This window comes from Alexandromys fortis, unplaced genomic scaffold (genome assembly GCF_014885135.2).
Source record: "Alexandromys fortis isolate MF-2015 unplaced genomic scaffold, M_Fortis_MF-2015_v1.1 scaffold_21, whole genome shotgun sequence".
Lineage (NCBI taxonomy): Eukaryota > Metazoa > Chordata > Mammalia > Rodentia > Cricetidae > Alexandromys > Alexandromys fortis.
Window position 1 is genome coordinate 16,747,725 of NW_026067905.1, and position 16,818 is coordinate 16,764,542.

Consider the following 16,818-nt stretch of genomic DNA (forward strand, 5'->3'; position numbering starts at 1 on the left):
CCAAACTGCTGAGCAGTCTCCCTAGGCCCAGGCCCAGAAGTTCTGCAGATATGACTGCTCTGTGAGGTTAGTAGCACATGTCCCTCCAGTCCCTCATGGTAATCCTTTCTGCTTCCTCCTTCTACAGGGCCTTCATCCTTGCTGTCACCATGATGGCTAGATGTGACAAGGTGATGGTGCTCTCTACACTCATCTCTCCCAGTTGTGGGTAAGGGGAGATGAGGTAGGTGTCTAGAGACGCCATGAAAAAGAAGGAACTGGTATGTACTTTGAAGTAATGTTTAACAAAGAGGTTAATTTCTATAAGAATTCTACTACCAATGGGTTACCTTGTTAAAATCTGCATGAGACTTACATATAATCTCCGTGTATATGGACTCTTCCGAAGTATTTTTAAAATCCTTCTTAAAAATGGCTCAAGATTGTAAATGCTTCATACCCTATGAAACTAGATTGCCTGTGGTCAGTATGGACATTTAATAATGAGTTCCCATCAGTGAGAGTCAAACAAATAGTTCCTGCGAGGAACAAATAACACTAATGGTGTATTGTAACTGGGACCTGATAAATTATCTGGTCCCCTAATGAGGTGCTTAATAAACTTGTGCTGACCAAAGAACAGTAAAATAAATGAAAGAAATATAGTCATGCTTGGAGCACTTACCAAGTACTTCTCTCTGGATGGTGGAATTATGACTTTTATTTCCTTCATATTTAGCTGGTTTTTTTTTTTTAACACAAAAACTTCACATCCTGGTGTGGTTACACATCCCAGAGATCTCAGCTTTTGGGAAGAAGTTGGAAGAGAGTTCAAGGCAAATGGAGGCTATCAGAGATACTGTCACTCAAAACAACAAAATCACACGGACCATGTAATACCTCGGCTAATTTTCAAGCTAATTAAAAGGCCACAGAGTGGATGGGCTTTGAGCAGGACAGGTATGAGAGTGTGTGCTCCATGACCTTCTGCTACCTCAGAGGATTTCAAGTCCTCAGCGCTTTCAGCTCAGGAAGTCTCCAGTACCAGCCGTTGTCTGATACCAGAAGAGGGTACAAGAGGTCTAGAGCAAAGAGCTCCAGCCATCTAGGGGGTCTGTGCAGAGGAGGGAAGGAAAGGGAGGTGGAGAACAGACCGCGCGGTCCTCCAAACACACACATACATCTGCACATTGGTTATGTAGTTCCTTCATTTTGTTACCAAAATGAAGAATAGGGGCATGTCCTAAACACCCCTGAGAACGGTTGGCTACATTTGGATAAACTCAGCACCAATATCCACCCACTTCAAGAAGGAACTTGAAGAGAAAAAAAAAGCAGCATGCTAAATTTGGGGTTAATGTTTTTTAATGTTATTGAAAATGACCACTCCTGTTTATTTATTTCTTACGTTAGACACAGAGTGTCTTACTCGAAATGCTGCCTCCGTTTATTTTCTTCTTGCCTTATTTATTTTCTTATGAGGAAGAGGCCACTATCAACTCCATTTTGCAGAAAGAAAAGCTCTTAAAAATTCCCCAGAAGCACTCTCCTTTCCTTGCCACTCCCTTTCAAGGGGCTGGTCTACAATCCAGAAAAATAAACTAAAATATAAACAAAAATATAAACAAAAAATGCAGTCCAAGCTGGGCTTGCGACCAACGTAATATTTAGACTTTGAAGTTGAACAAAATGAAAAAAAAATTGAATTGAAAACTAAAGAGGCTGATTTTCCAGACACTAACGGGTGGGTTTTCAGCTCATTTCATTAAGCCGAATTTCGAATTTACTTTTCAATTAAGCGTCACGTCGCTGTCACAGCTGGGTCTTTTTCCATCTTCCAATTTCATCTGAATGTGAAAAGCGATTCGGTTGTGTGTGAGTGTGACGGGTGAGGTCTGGGGAGGATCTTCCACCCCTATTGTTTTCTTGGGTGTCCTCGCTCCGGGGGCCTGGCATTCCTCACGTGTCTAAGGTCCTGAAGGAGCAGTGAAGCGCGGGGAAGCCGCACAAAAGACGTGCACAGGCTATCGGTCTAGAAAGATAAATTCATTGTGCAGCCAAAATGCCCAGTATGCCTGGGATGAGGAGAAAAATACCCCTCCCGGAAGGGAAGGAAATTGGTTGACCTGTGGGGGTCCACAAAGAACTGGCCCGTTTGCAGGGGATGATCTTACAGCTGAGTCCCTCGTCAGTATCTTAGCTGGCGTGGTCTCACCCTTTCTGTCCTAGGAGGCTCGGAAGGGTGGGGAGAACAGTGCAGGGCATCCGCAGCTTCCCCCAGCAGCTTTTGGCTTTTACCAAGTCGCTGACGCTTCCTTCAGTCGTCTTGCTAGCGCCGCAGCTCCGAGGCAAGGTGGGGACGAGCAGAGGCGGGCCTCGTGGCCTTGGCTGCGGCCAGCCCAGCCCGGCTTGGGAGGGGTAGGGCGAGGCTGTGCAGCCTTCCCCAGACAGCTTTGAGCCGGCGCAGCCCTCGGAATCCAGGTCTCTGGATCTGCAGGACGGACGTGCCTCCTCCCGCCCCTCCCGGCTCCTGCCTCTCTCCGGTGAAGCCTCCGTCGGTTCCCACGCCACCAACTGACAGGCCCCGGGAAGGCCAGACAAGACACAGCTTTCTTATTTGGGTCTGCCCTCCCGCCGACAAGGGTGCGCGCGAAATCACACAGACAGACACACCTCGCCCTCCATGCTACACACACACACACACACACACACACACACACACACACACACCCCTCCCGCTGCACCCACACGCGCCACAGAGACGTGTAGTCCGCCCTTCCTGCAACACACACACACACACACACACACACACACACACACACACAGCTCGCTCCCCTTCTCCCTACAGCAGACAGACAACCTCCAGCTTGCCTACCCTCCTTCCTCCCCGCAGCCCCGGCCGCCGGGCCCCTCTTCCCGGATCGCCGCGCCCGGCCCCGCGCCCTCCGCAGGCCCCGCCCCGGGGGAGGAGAGCCGGACGCGCGCGGGAGCCGGGGAGGGGAGGGGCCGGGCGGCGGGGGAGTGTCTGGCTGCCCCCGCCCCTCGAGTGAGCGACTGGGCGCGGAGGTCCCCTCCCTCCTCGCTCGAGTCTGCCAGCTCCCGCTCGCTCCCTGCCCACTCCCGAGGGGCTGTTCCGTGGCGCGGCCGCCGCGGCCACCGCTTCTTTCACACTTTAGTTGCGAGCGGCGCGCCGCGCTCAGTGACTGGAGAGCTGGCCGCACGCCGCCTTCCCGCACTCACGCACGCGGGCCCGGCTCCGGGGTTTTCTGCTTTTACTCCAGGCGGCGGGGAGGAGGGGGAGCCCCGGCCACACTGTGGGGAGGAGGAGGACGTGGAAGAGGGAGGAAGAGAACGGGCGAGGAGGCCAGGGGCGGGGGGCGGGGGGCTTGCCACCTTCAGCCCCCCCCGCGAGCGCCCAAGGTAAGCGGGAGCCACCGCCGGCGCGCTGGGCATCCCGGGTGGGCGAGGAGGGAGGCCTGTAGGGTGTCTGCCGAAGGGATGGGAGCCGCGATCCTGGCGTTTGCCGGCACTCTGCCCGGGCTGGGCTGCTGCTGCTGCCGCTGCTGCTGCGGGGCTGCCGGGGCTGCACGCTGCAAGGGACCGGAGCCAAGCTGGGGGAGCTGCAGGGGGGGCATCTTGCTAGCTGGGTGGAGAGGCTGGGATGCGGTTAAGGCTGCTGACGACTTTCGTCACATCGAGGCCTGGGTGGCTCGTGTGAGACACCCCTCCCTTCCCACCCGCACCCCGCGCCGCCCTCAGCCTTCCTGCTCTTCTCTAGCTTTGCCCGTAGCCACTGTTACTTTGCAAGCAGGAGCTGGGAAGGAAAAAAAAAAAACCACCCAAATTTAGAATGTTTTGCTAAGTCTCCAAGTCCCTTCTCTCGCTCCCACTGATGGTGCGTTTATGTGGGTGATGTGATCCCCCGAATTTCTGAAGTTTTGACCTTTTCGGGGTGGCTTGTTTTCTGTATATCTGTTTGCCTTCCTAGGTGTATTTATGATTCGTGCCCTTGCGCGGCAGCCCGAGGGTGCTTGGTTATATTATATGAGCAGCGTTTTCTCCTCTCTGCAGGCAGTTCGAGAAGTGCCGCGGCAGCTCCTGGGCTGCCTTTGCTCAGCTGCTTAATGTCCTTCCTTATCATCCACCCTGCCCCCCTCCCTCTAGAGAGATCCCCCCCCCCCATATTTAATGTTTGTGTGGGAGAAGTCTCTAGGCCGAAGAGCTTTCATTGCCCATTCATTCCTCTTCTGAAGGCCATGAATGGCTCAGGCTTGCTGATGAAATTTGGGGGTGCCTTTCCTCGCTAATGGAGTTGCATGGCCAGAGAGAAAAATATGCACAGCCGAACAGGCATGAATCTTGAGAGCTAGCAAGCACAGTTTGAGAGGGAAGTGATTTGTTTCCAGTAGGAAGTTGTCAACCTATGAGATACCTTCATCGTCTGTGAGTTGGGAAAAGTGTTTTAAAATAGAGCTTATGTTCTGCGTGGCTGGAAGACAGCCATAAGTTCAGTTGCCGAGCAGCTCTGAAAGTGATGCACCCTGATCAGCCAGAAGCTCTCTGAAGACGCTCTACTCTGACTCAGACATTGGGAGGGGGCCGGCTGGCCACAGATTTCCTGCAGGACTTTTTTTTTTTCCCTTTTAGAAACGTGTGGGGAACTGTCGAGCTGGTTGCACACATGGTTATAAGGAGCACCCTTCCAATTCAAGGCCATGGGCTTACTTTCTGCCCAAGGAGAATAATCTGAGTTTGGTAGAATTAGGTACCAGGATGAAACGGACTGGGTGGAGTGGGCCTGGAGTACTTCAGATATGGGGGGAGGGGCAGAGGGACTGGGTGATAGTTAAGAAGGTTCGGTTAAGTCCAAGGTGTAGATTCGGGGGTGGGGATGGTAGGGGTTCTACCCCCTTTCCATACTTCTGCAGATGGCACATGTGATCGCCTGAGTATGTGCTGTGTTGTCCGGCTGGAAATCCAGTTGATGGGATTTGGAAATTAATCTGGACTCCATCATCTGTTTTTGTTTTCCTACTTACAAGGAAGGAAGGGTTCCTGGGATTGAACAACCCGGCATATTTAAAGGCATTGGAAGCTAGGCTCGCATTAGCTCTTGGGGGCTCAGAAGTGCAGTATGGAAGTGTAATCTCTTCTAATGTTTGACGCTGTGCGAACGAGGTTCAGAGAGCCGGACTATTAGGAAAGCAAGGAGGAGAAGTGCTCTGGACCCCTCGGAGGGGAGACTGTCTCAGGAGGGCCGAGTTACCTCTGCCGCTTAGCTCTCACCTCATGTGGAAAATACTCTCTCCATACACACCCCTTCTAGTGTAGAACCTAAACCCCACTTTGCCCTCTGTCCACGTGGGCGGTAGAGTGTCCATATCCTCCAGCTGGAAAAAGTTCATTCTAGACGGATCTCAGTGTTCTCAGCTTCCTTCTTCAGGGCTAAAAGTTTTCACTCCAAGCTGAACAAAAACCTATAGTTTTGTTTTCTTGGCTAGTAATTTACTTTCCCAGCCTACCTCCCTTAATCATTTTGTATGGATTCCTGGGAGCTGATAGGGCACTGTGTAATGTGGTTTGATGAGATCTTGTCTCAAAGGAGGGGGTCAAAGTTCCTGAAGATGACCCCTGAGGTTGTCCTCCACCCTTCAGATGTGCTTGGGTTCTCCCTCTTGCCTTCCCACTCCCTCTCTTCCCTTCCACCCACTCTCTCTCTCACACACATACACAGCACCACTACCACCACCACCACCACCACCACCACCACCACCACCACCACCACACACTTAAATGACTTGAATCTCCTGAAGAGTCAAAAGAGATGAATGGAGAACTCCATTCATTGGGTCCCTGTTGTGACTGACTCAACCGTGCCACTGAGGACGAAGATGGTTCACAACTTGTACCATGTCCAGGATGCAAGTGTTTTTGTCCGGTATTGGATTTGGTGCTGAGCAGGCTTTGCTCCATGTTGTGTCTGAGTGGCTTGCTCTAGGCTCTTGTTCGACCACTTCTGCATGCTCTTTATCAACGAAGTTGTCAAAAGCTAAGTGTCTCTGTGCTTCCCTTAAGTCAGAGAGATGCAGGGGAGATTTATACAGAGAGACCTAAGTGGGCTCCGTTTGAACACATCTTTATAATTGGTAGCCTTTTGTGGCAGGCATATTTAGATACAAACGCCTGGGCTTTTGTATCCTTTGAAGTTTTCTTCTAGCCCTAGTTTGAAGGTAACTCGAAGGAGAGACTATGCTGGCAGTTCTAGCCGGACACTATGGAAGAAGAAAGTGAGTTAAAAAAAAAAAAAAAAAAAAAAAACGCTCGACTTGCATTGTCTTATGATACAATGCTTTGCTTTCCTTCAGCTTGTTAGAATTGGGTATGGAGGGGGCGTGGCATCGCTTTGTTTTCCTGAATGTATTTGTCCCCCTGCTGTGCTGCTGAGGTCTTCGCCTGTGGGTACTGGTTTAAACTGTTTAATTCTGGATTGCCTCTTGGCTAAACTCTGAACCCTGAACTCAGGAGAGTTGTGGGGTTGAGGCTGTGTTCGGGAATGAACTGGAGCCCCTGAGCTGGCCCTCTGAGCAGCACCCTGCTGGCTGTCAATCAGAGAGGAGGCTTGACACGTTTGTTCTTACAATGCAATGTTACGTGAAAATGATTTCCACAAAACAGTTCATTCGCCTTCAACTTTTCAGGAACCTATTGACTGTGCAAAGCAACCCAGACACCTAGTAAATAAGAACCCACTCTGATAATGGAGGGTTTAGACTTAGTTTCATGAAAAAGTATATCTTTTCAAAAATACTGTTTTGGAAATGATGACAGGGGAGACTCCACCCCACAGTGAGTGGAGGGTTATGGGAGATGATCCAGGTGCGAAGACCCCACACAGTGTACATGGTGGGTGTTCAGGTGTTTCTCTGATCCTGCTCTACGTTAGTATGCAGAAGTATTTTCAGTAACCTTTCTATTTATTGTGTGTTTGTGAGCACACGTCCATGTGTGTGCAGAGGGTAGAGGACAGCTTACCAGAGTCAGTTTTCTTCCTGCACCATGTGGGTCCCAGGGTTCAAACTCAGGTTGTCAGGCTTCATAGCTTGAACTCTTATCCGATGAGCCATGTCACTGACCCAAGTAGAAGTCATTTTTATATTACGAATATTTTTTTAGCAAATATGTGAATTTTAAACTATTTCATGATTCTTCTTTAAACATCACTTCATAGTGTGGGGCAAGTAAATTGTTCTCAATAAAATCTGAAAAGTAGATTGTAACAGACAGTACAAAATACTGTTTAGAAAACCTCATGCGGGGCTGGAGAGATAGCTCAGTGGTTAAGAGCGCTGACTGCTCTTCCAGAGGACCTGGGTTCAAGTCCTAGCACCCACATGGCAGCTCACAACTGTCTGTAACTCCACGATCTGACATCCTCACAAGGACATACATGTAATATAGCAAAATACCAATGCAAATAAAATAAAAAAAAAGAAAACTTCATGCATGCGTGTGCATGCGCGAGCGTGCACACACAGGAGTAGGTCTTTTGTGCAGGAAGAACTGTCATACTAAAACTGCATTTTAAAAAAGGGTGACAGTTTTGACTTTTAGGGCTCATAATTCAAGAGCTTATCTGAAGTGGTGTGTAAATTATACATATACATATTTTTAAAGTAGTCAATCATTCAGCCTGTCTCAGTTCTGAAGTTTAATTTTACAAGTTACAGTTGCAGTAAGAAACAACATGACATGCTGCGGTTATGCAATTATGAGAGGAGCGCTTGGGGGTAAACCAGGACAGGATAAACATGGAGATGAATGCATAGCACTGTCTGCAGTCACTGGCTATTAATATGATCCTCACTTTCCTATAAATGTGTAGCTGGAAAGATGTATGCCCTCAGTTGTAAGTTGCTCTGCTCCCTACACTTGGGAAAGAGAACAGCTTCCCTAATCTGCATGCAAGCTCCTGACCAGGCTGCTGGCAGGCAGGGCTGGCTGTCGTCTCATCTCTGAAACCCCCGTGGCAGCTGGCAGGGCACTACTACTTTGCACTTGGAAGTCACTCAGATAGTAATCAAACTAAAGGAATTAACTTAATTAGTTCAGGTCTGTAATGTGTTAAAACCTTGGAGAAATACATTAGATGCAGACATAGTTTTTTTTTTTTTTAAATAAATCTGTGTGATAGTTTATTAAGATTGTGTATTCTGTATCAGGGTGGAGTTTTTGAAACATATTTGATGGACACATGGAAAACATGATACTCTAACAGATAAATGCAGCTCTAACTTAGGGTCATCTTCATTTGGAATAGCCACCATTTCCTTACCTGATGAATCCTCCTCTCCTGTGATCTTCACCCTTTTGTCTGAGGAGCTCAGCCAACACCTATACCTCCTGTTTATCATCTCTTGGCGGTTTCCTTTCATGTCTGTAGTCGCCTTGGACATTCAACTGCAGTGGCAGCAGTCAGGGGCTTCTATGCTGGCATCTCTCCTGGTAGCGAGGTCCCGGGAGAGCTCTGGCACTCCTGACTCCCAGTGTATTTTGTCCATAGCTGCTTCCTCCAGAATAACCCGGAAAAAAGCAATATGGAGCCCTGCCCAGTGCAGTGAGCTCACTCAGGCTCCCAGCATCCTGGGGCTCTCTCAGAAATCTGTTCTCTTGGGCTGGCCATGCTTACCTCCAGTTTCTCTGCCAAATATCCCTTTCACTTTCCTGTTCTTCCTGGAGCTTTCCCGTGGTTTTCCGTTTCATGGATGTCCACCCCCAGCCCCCTCTGGCTGCCCCTCCCATCACTTTGTCTCACCTGCAAGAAAGGTTTCTGTGAGGATGGGTTGCACTAGCCTCTTAACCAGGAAATCACTTTCTCTAGCCCACCTGCTGCCCAAGGGCTTCCAAACCCAGCTCCTCCCCTCTGCCCTCAGGGCCCCTCTGCTGGTGTCCTACTTCGCCCCAGGCCTCCTCACCCCCCCTCCCACCCCCATCAAGCCTTAGCTCTTCCAGCACGTACCTGCCTCTGCCTGTCTGACAGCCTCCCGCCATCTCTACAGATGTGCTTGCACAATTCGGGAGCTGACAGGCATACACTGTATACCTCGTGTGGAATTCGAGCATCGGGAACTTTGGAACTTGTTTTTACGTTTGACTCCACCCTGCTATATTGTAGACGTGAAAGGCTCCTAGGCCATTTCAAAACAACTGGAGCATCGCTTGCGTGCGTCACTTCACTTAGCAGTCCGGTCCTTTGTGGGATCGTAGCGAAAGGAAATATCCTGATGATGATTGTTATTTGTAAAGATTTGATCAACAAATCTTGGAAAGCATTTGACAGCTTCCCATGATAGTCCCGTTCAAAGGCTTTATTACATACCAGGTTCTCCTTGCTAATCACAAGTAGAGTGATTTCATTTCATCTTCTTTATCTTTTCTTCTCTTTTGGCTAAACAAACATTGCTGTAACTTGAACCATACTTCCCCCCATTTGTTGGGATTTTATAATTTGTTGGGTAGTCATAATAATCGGTAGCTCATGGCGGTTCTCCATGAGCATTTGATAAGCCCCTGGTTATCACATTTAGGCCAAGCGAAGGCTTCCTAGCAAAGACCTGCCGTTGTCGATTTCACCTGTAAGTCTGTGGTCCGCGTTGAGCTTATTGGGGAGACTAGAGCCGTGGGAAAGGTGTTTGGGTGAGGACTATAACATCAGTGAATGAAATGAAATACAGCCCAGTGGTAGGGAAGACGCCTTTCTAGCAGGTCGGAGGTCCTAGGTTTGATTCTCACACCCAGGGAAAAAAAGCAGAGCCACATAAGCCGTTGACCTGTTAATGCAAGACTGGCCTTTTACGAAAGCTGGACTTGATAGCTCTGACACAGAGTACGGTGAGTGAGCCCTTTGGAAGGAGGTGTGACGGGGAGACCATGGGCAGCGTCAGTGAGGATTCCCTCTCTGTTCACTCTCTGCTTTCTTTGATGGTGGCAAATAGTGCGGTGTTTTGAGGTCCTCATCAAACCCATATATTCCACTTCACTGCTGACTTACGGCTTTTTCTGCCCGAGAAGTACATTGTTTCCCTGGAAGGTGGGGACATTTTCGTACCCGTTCTCAGAGAGGTAAGTGGTAAGTGAAGTGGGTCTCAGAACAGCCTGAGAGGCGCTGTGCACATCCCAGCCGCTCTCCTGACAGCCTCTCCTTGAACTTCGTTGTTAAGAAAAAGAACTGCATTCATTGTCTCCAGCACGGTAGGGGCCTTAGATTCACATGGCTCCTCATGAGAAGATCCTAGGCCCTGGGTAGAATAAGGTGAGGCGGAGTGGTTCCTGTATACTAAGGGGTGACTTCAGTTCTGTCTGCAAGCTCTAGCAAAAGTGATTTTCCCGAGATAGTCATGTGCGTGCCGGACAGATACTCTGATGGAGGAATTCACAATCTAGGAATCTCTAGGAGTTGCTTAATGTCTCCTGAAGATTCAGATGCTCAGTTTTCTATGCTAGAGACCTGTAGCACTTTGAGAAAGCTCCCCCAAAGCAGATCTGCTTACCATTGTGACTTCCTTAGGCCTGGGCCTCCTTCTTAACTGTTTCTCTTGGGACCGAAGCCCTTTCTCAAGTCTGAGTTCAAATCCTTCACGCTCCAAGGATTTCCCTCTTCTCTAAGAATTAGTTTGTTCTTTGCCTTCCATGTACTCCTGTAGCACATATTTTAGTATTACTTTTGGTTTTAGGTGAGATAATTTTTTTTCAGTGCAGCGAATGGAACCCAGGATGTTATAGACAAGCCTTTCGACCACTGAGCTATATCCCCCGCCCATCATCATTTATGTAATTTCTTGGTTCCAGCTATATGCTCTTCTGCCTTGCCTACCAAGCCAGAAGAGTTGATTATGTTGCATAAATAGTTATTGGTTAATTGACAACTAGTAATTGATGTGAAGCTTGGATTTTTTTTTATGGAAATGGTGCTCCTATTTAAAAATTTTCTTAACTAGATGAGGAAGTCTAGTCTGGATGGAGAAAGATAGTGTTGCAGTTGGCCAAGGTGAAGGCAACTAATCTTTCTTACTTGCTCCAGTAATGTATTGAACAAACATTTGCTTTTGTTGATGACGATTTGTGTCATCTCAGTGCCTGGCACCAGGGAGATGCTGGAGCTACAGAGACCCAGAGGCCCAGCCCTGGCTTTGGGTAGGTCCCGGGCAAGCAGGAAAGTTGTCACGTGAACATGTGCTCTGTGGTGAATTCCTAAAGCTGCTTTGGGAGCTGAGATAAGAAAGCACTGGAGTTGGGAGATAGGCCCACAGGACACCCATGTTCCCGGGGAACAGTCTTGGTTCACACCCCTGGCTCAGCACGGCTATCTGAGCCCCCATCACTAAAGGTCTCAGGTTGGACAGTAAGTTACAGTTTGATCAGTTTTAATTTTTCCCACTCTACTCATTCATTGACTCTCGGGCCGGTTCAGAGACTGGCATTCTGGGACAAACAGGTCAGGGAGCAGGGGGAGATGAAGCAGGCCACTGCGGGCATAAGAGCTCCTGTGATGAGGCTGTGGATCTGTGAGGCTGCTCTGTCCAGGTGATGGAGGCCTGGAAGCTGAGGCTGATGAACTGCGTAGAGTTCACCGTAGAGTTTGGACTTTTACCCAGCATCTCAGCAGTGAGAGTCTCTGAAAGAGGGAAGATACTTCTTTTTCTGCATGGTCATTTTTTTTTTTTCGAGACAGGGTTTCTCTGTGGCTTTGGAGCCTGTCCTGGAACTAGCTCTGTAGACCAGGCTGGTCTCGAACTCACAGAGATCCGCCTGCCTCTGCCTCCCGAGTGCTGAGATTAAAGGCGTGCACCACCATCGCCCGGCCTGCACGGTCATTTCTTAAGTGTAGAGAAAAAACTAACGGGACAATGAGAGAACTAACGAACTGTGGTTTTAATGCCAGCCTGGTCAGGGGTGCTGAGAGCTAAGCTAATGCCTAAGCCTGGAGAAGAGGTCTAGGAGAAGGATGAAAAACAACAGAATCAGAAGGAACCAGTAAAATGGGGGAGGGCAGGTGATGAAAGAAAATGAAGGATAACTGCTAATATTTTCTGAATGGATCATGCTCTCTGAGATGAAAATCTAAGCATTGAGGGGAAAAGTTACTGCGTCAGTTTAAAATCTACTGTTTTAGGTATGTCTGTTCTCTTGGACGGAGAGGCCTAATAGACAGCTGAAACTCTGGCCTGGCTTTCAGAAGAGCAGTTGGGATAGAATTACAGGTTTGATCTCAGCTCAGTCATCATTTCTTAGGGAATCACTTTGTAATTTCCACGGCAAGGTTAAACCCCTCTCTTCTACCTTCTTACCATGCCATGCGACTCCTCCCTCGTATGTCATCTCAGCGTTGCAACTGCATGTTTATTTTTATGATTTTTGGATTAACATTAATACTACTCCTCAACCCAAGTGTAAAGAACACAAGGGCAAGATTGCATCTCTTTGATCCTTCCCTATTAAAAAAAGTTCTCCATAGGGTGTACAGCACATGTTTGTTGAGTGGATATGTTGATGGATGGTTGGATGGATGGATGAAATGTGGTAGTGCTTTTGAGATTTGGTAGGAGATTGCCCTCTCATTTGTAATGAGAAATGGGAAAACATCTGGGAGAAAACAGAACATTGGGTTCTGGGAAACTCCAGCCTTCAAGATGTGTGATAGAAAGGACAGAGAAGAAAATTGCATAATGGAGGGTCTCATAAAGGCAAGAGAGGGGAAAGGAAGGATCCCGCGGTGGTGTTTGGTCAGAATTCTTGCATGAAGAAGTAAAATAAGACGTATGAACTTTACTCAGGATTTGTGATGTCTCTTATTAAAGAGAGCTGGGAATATCTACTTCATTGAGGAATATCAAGTATTTCCTCACCCTTCAAAAGCGCTGGCAACTTGCCATGGTTATGTGCTAGGGTATGCCTCATTCAAAGCTTAAAGTTCGTGTTCGTTTGTTGTTCAAAAATCTCAGTTTAGCACTGCGTAACTTACGCCAGAACCTGGTGAGGGGGTAACACATTGGAGCTGTGTTTTGGAAGGAGGATGAAACAGCACAATGTTCAATCATTTTGAATTTCTGAGTGTGTGTATTGATTTGTAAGAGGATAAAAATACATCCTGCAGATGAATAGCCATTACGGCTAACCACACAGTTGCAACATTATCACAAGAGATGGTTGTCTCTTTTCTGCAGAAGTGGAGGGTGAGAAGCCATGTCAGTAAAGATTTGTAGTGTAAGTAGGGAAGGCCACCAAGAGTCTGATGATACTGTTTGTAGTCCCTACAGAGAGACTGGCTGCAGAGAGACGGGAGGCAGAGGTGGGTAATGCATCCCGATAAAGCGGGAAGGGTTTGAGTCACACACTCTCTTCAGCTTCCTCCACTTCTAGCCTGGGATCTTGACTTACAACAGCACTACTTGTATTAATTGAAGCTAATGCGTACTGAGTATTTACCCTGCTCTCAGGTACTGTAAGAGTGCATCGTATACATTCTCTTCTTCAGTGTTTGCAGTAGCTAGCTGTAGCACTTACCCTTCCTCCTCCTTTATAAATAGGAAAATGGAGACGCATCATGCTTAGGACCTTTACCAAAGTCTGTGGGTAACGAATAGTGGCTACGAGACCAGAATTAATTTCTCTGACTCCATTGTCCGGTTTTTAACAATTTACTCCTTCCAATGGTGCCCTCTTCTGCCTGTTCTCCCTACCTGTGTTTCTTTTTGAAGCATAATTACACGCATGGTTATCGTCTTGTTTGACCTACTGGGTTACAATTTCTAAAAGATAAGGACCATATTTTTTTCCTATAACCATAATACTATCAAGCCTAAACTTGTTTCAACAGCAAGTCTTTTTTTATCAGCTCTCCCAAGAGCAGATTCTCTTGATTGCCTCTTTCTGTTTTGTAGTGATTTCCTTTGTGACACGCAGGATCCAAGTGATGTTCACAGCTGAGGGATGCGTCTGTTTTTGTAGATAGGCTTCCTCTCTCTTTATCTGCATCTCTTCCTCATTCTCTTCCCCAGAGCTTGTTTGCTGAAGAGACAGCAGTGTGTCCTGTGAGGTTTCTGCATTCTGTGGCTCTCCTGGTTTCGTCTTCACATTTTCCTGCACACTGGTCGCTCCTCACATGGAGTGTGGTACCCCTCCCAGTACATGTGGTCACAGACACCCTCGTCTTTCGGGGAGGAGTTAGGAGAAAGGACCTTGACTGAGGTCTGGTGGGTAGTAAGTGAGGTACTGAGACTAATCCAAGCTCTAATGGATGACTCGGTGGGCTTTGCCGTTGTCAACCTATTCCTTCCACAGTAGAATTATTCCCAGGCCCTTCAAGCTGCTGAGGGTCACTGCCATTGCAGAACAGGTTATAAAATCAGGATAGCCTTCTATCTGCCCTTGCTCGCCTTTTATCTGAACTTGCTGGCTGGAACTTTTCTCTCATTAAACATATCAACCATTTGGTTACTTTGAGGTCTATGTCATTTAGTACGATTATTAATTGGTTTTCTTCCCTCTGTTAATTAATGTTCAAAATAATTGAGTTGATTTTTCTAATATCCTCCAATCGAGACCAGTGTAGACTTTTATTGTATTGTTTATGTAAATACCATTATGAACACATGGGTTTTAATGCAGTGTGTATTTAAACCCCCGTGATTATTTATTGATTTTTTGTACTTTTTTTTTTCTTGACAGGGTCTTGATTTTAGACCAGGCTAGCCTCCAATTGGCAATCTTCCTGCTTCAGCCTCCAGATGGCTATTTCTTTTGAAGTTCTTTTTACGTTTTTTCCAGTGGGAGAGTCTTTAAGTTGGTTTCTGAATCTGCTTGACAAGAGTAGGAAGTCATTGACAGATTCATTGCTTTCTGTTTCAACAAGGTATTTCAGATTTATGTTACATTTTTTCCTACCTTGATCTTTATTAGTGAGAAATGGTATTTACACACCAAGCCTGGATACTAAGACTTCTTCTACCTTGCCTGTTTTTTCCAGTGGGCAGAATTATGAAGGTTTATATATATATATATATGTACATACCTATTGAGTTGTGGATATAAACACATGTGTATGTATGGAAGACACTAATTAATATGCACATATGTATATATTCAGTGCATATTTATTTATTATATTATTTTAGTAATACAACTTTTGACTTTTTTCTTCTTAGAAAAACAATAGCTTCCTGTAGTTCCATACATTCCTTTTTACACTTTGTAGCATCATACAACTGTGACTCTGCTGTGTTAAAGTATCCCGGTTACTCATCTGAATGTATGGCTGCTTCTAGTCTTCACTTCATTGTAGTGGGAACTTGTTTGCTTTTGTTGATGGAGAATTAGTTGAAAATCAAGCAGAAGACTTGAGTGTACAGGGGCTACAAACGGCCTTTTGAGTGTTTGCTAGTTTTCTCCATGGCCTTTCTTTATGATAGGTTCTAAGAATTAGCATCCCCGGGCCAAAGAATAAATATACCGTGCCGTTTGCTCAGTAGAGTAGTTCCCTGTTGCCCTCAGAAATGCTACAAGATCCCCAATGGATTTTTTCCCTATACCTCTGATAAATCTTACTTTATAAATTAGGCATAGTACAAGGTTAAAATGAGGCAATGACGACATTATTGTAAGTAAAGTTATTTAAAACATGAGTTACATATTTCTGGAAGTTTCTATGCATAGTTTCCACATATAAGTATGGAGTGTTTATATATCCCATGTAACCATAGATATACTGTGAAACCTTAGTAATTTTTGTTATCTAAATAGTGAGAGATGATTATATAAGAACTGTAATTCAGTACCCCCCTCTTATGTGAGGATGGCCTTGAACTTTTGATCTTCCTTCACTTTCCAAGGGCTGGGTAACAGCTCTTGCACCATCATGCTCAGTTTGGGTGGTGCTGGTGATCAAACCCATGGCTTTATGAATTCTAGGTGAACACTATCCCAGCTGGACTTCATCCCAGCCCAGTTTGTATCTTTCTTATAATGAGCTGGCTTGAACACCTCTTCTCGTGATCCTGACTCAATTGTCCCTCCTGCCCATGAATCATCTCTTAATATTTCCCTCTTTATGTTATATCGGAGATATGATTCCTAATGTTTATGAACTTTTTTTGAGTTTACCATTTGTCATTTTCACTGATTGTACTATTCATTATATAAATGAATTTTGTCTTTTTTATTGCTTTGTGTTTTTGAGTCATACTTTGGAAAAACTATCCTCATTTTCCAGGTGTTAGAGTAATACTTTATAATAATATAAAATAAACCATGCATATGATTTGTTAGTAGCTATCATAAATATATAGATGAAATTAATTGTAATAATATATTTTTAACTCAAAAATGTTATTTTAAGTAATCAATATTTAAAAGTTATTGGTATTTGAATTTTTATTAGTATATATTATTCAAAAATAATGTTACATTGTATTTCATACATATGTAGAATGTATTTGGATCACATTCACCCCCGTACTAAAATTTTTAATGATTTCTGTATGTTTTAACTTAAGAAACAAAACTGAAAAGAATTTTGTGGATGTATGTTGTGCATGTGTATTTACATGCACCCTGGGAGCAGCAGCTCTTGGGGCCGAAAGGAGCGTTCGGCCCCTGGAACTGGAGTTACAGGCAGCTGTTAGCCACCATGTTGGTGCCAGGAACTGAGTTAGGATCTCTGCCACAGCAGTAAGTGACCTTAACGTCTGAGCGCCTGTTCATGTCAGTGCTTTAATATATCTCAACTTGGGCACTAAGCTTCCGTTGTAAGTTCTTACCTGCCTTTAGGTTTCACAGATTTGCAGT

The 16,818-nt window shown here is 46.1% G+C and overlaps 1 protein-coding gene across 2 annotated transcripts in view; it reads left to right on the plus strand.

Annotated features, from left to right (window-relative positions):
- The first annotated feature begins 3,076 nt into the window (after positions 1-3,076).
- CUNH1orf21 (chromosome unknown C1orf21 homolog) overlaps positions 3,077-16,818 on the plus strand; it is a 198,028-nt gene continuing 184,286 nt past the window's right edge. The window contains exon 1 of one of the 2 annotated variants that reach the window (XM_050135398.1): positions 3,077-3,399. The gene's annotated coding sequence lies outside the window, so the exon portion shown is untranslated. The remainder of the gene's footprint in view (positions 3,400-16,818) is intronic. The other variant, XM_050135399.1, reaches the window with a different exon arrangement.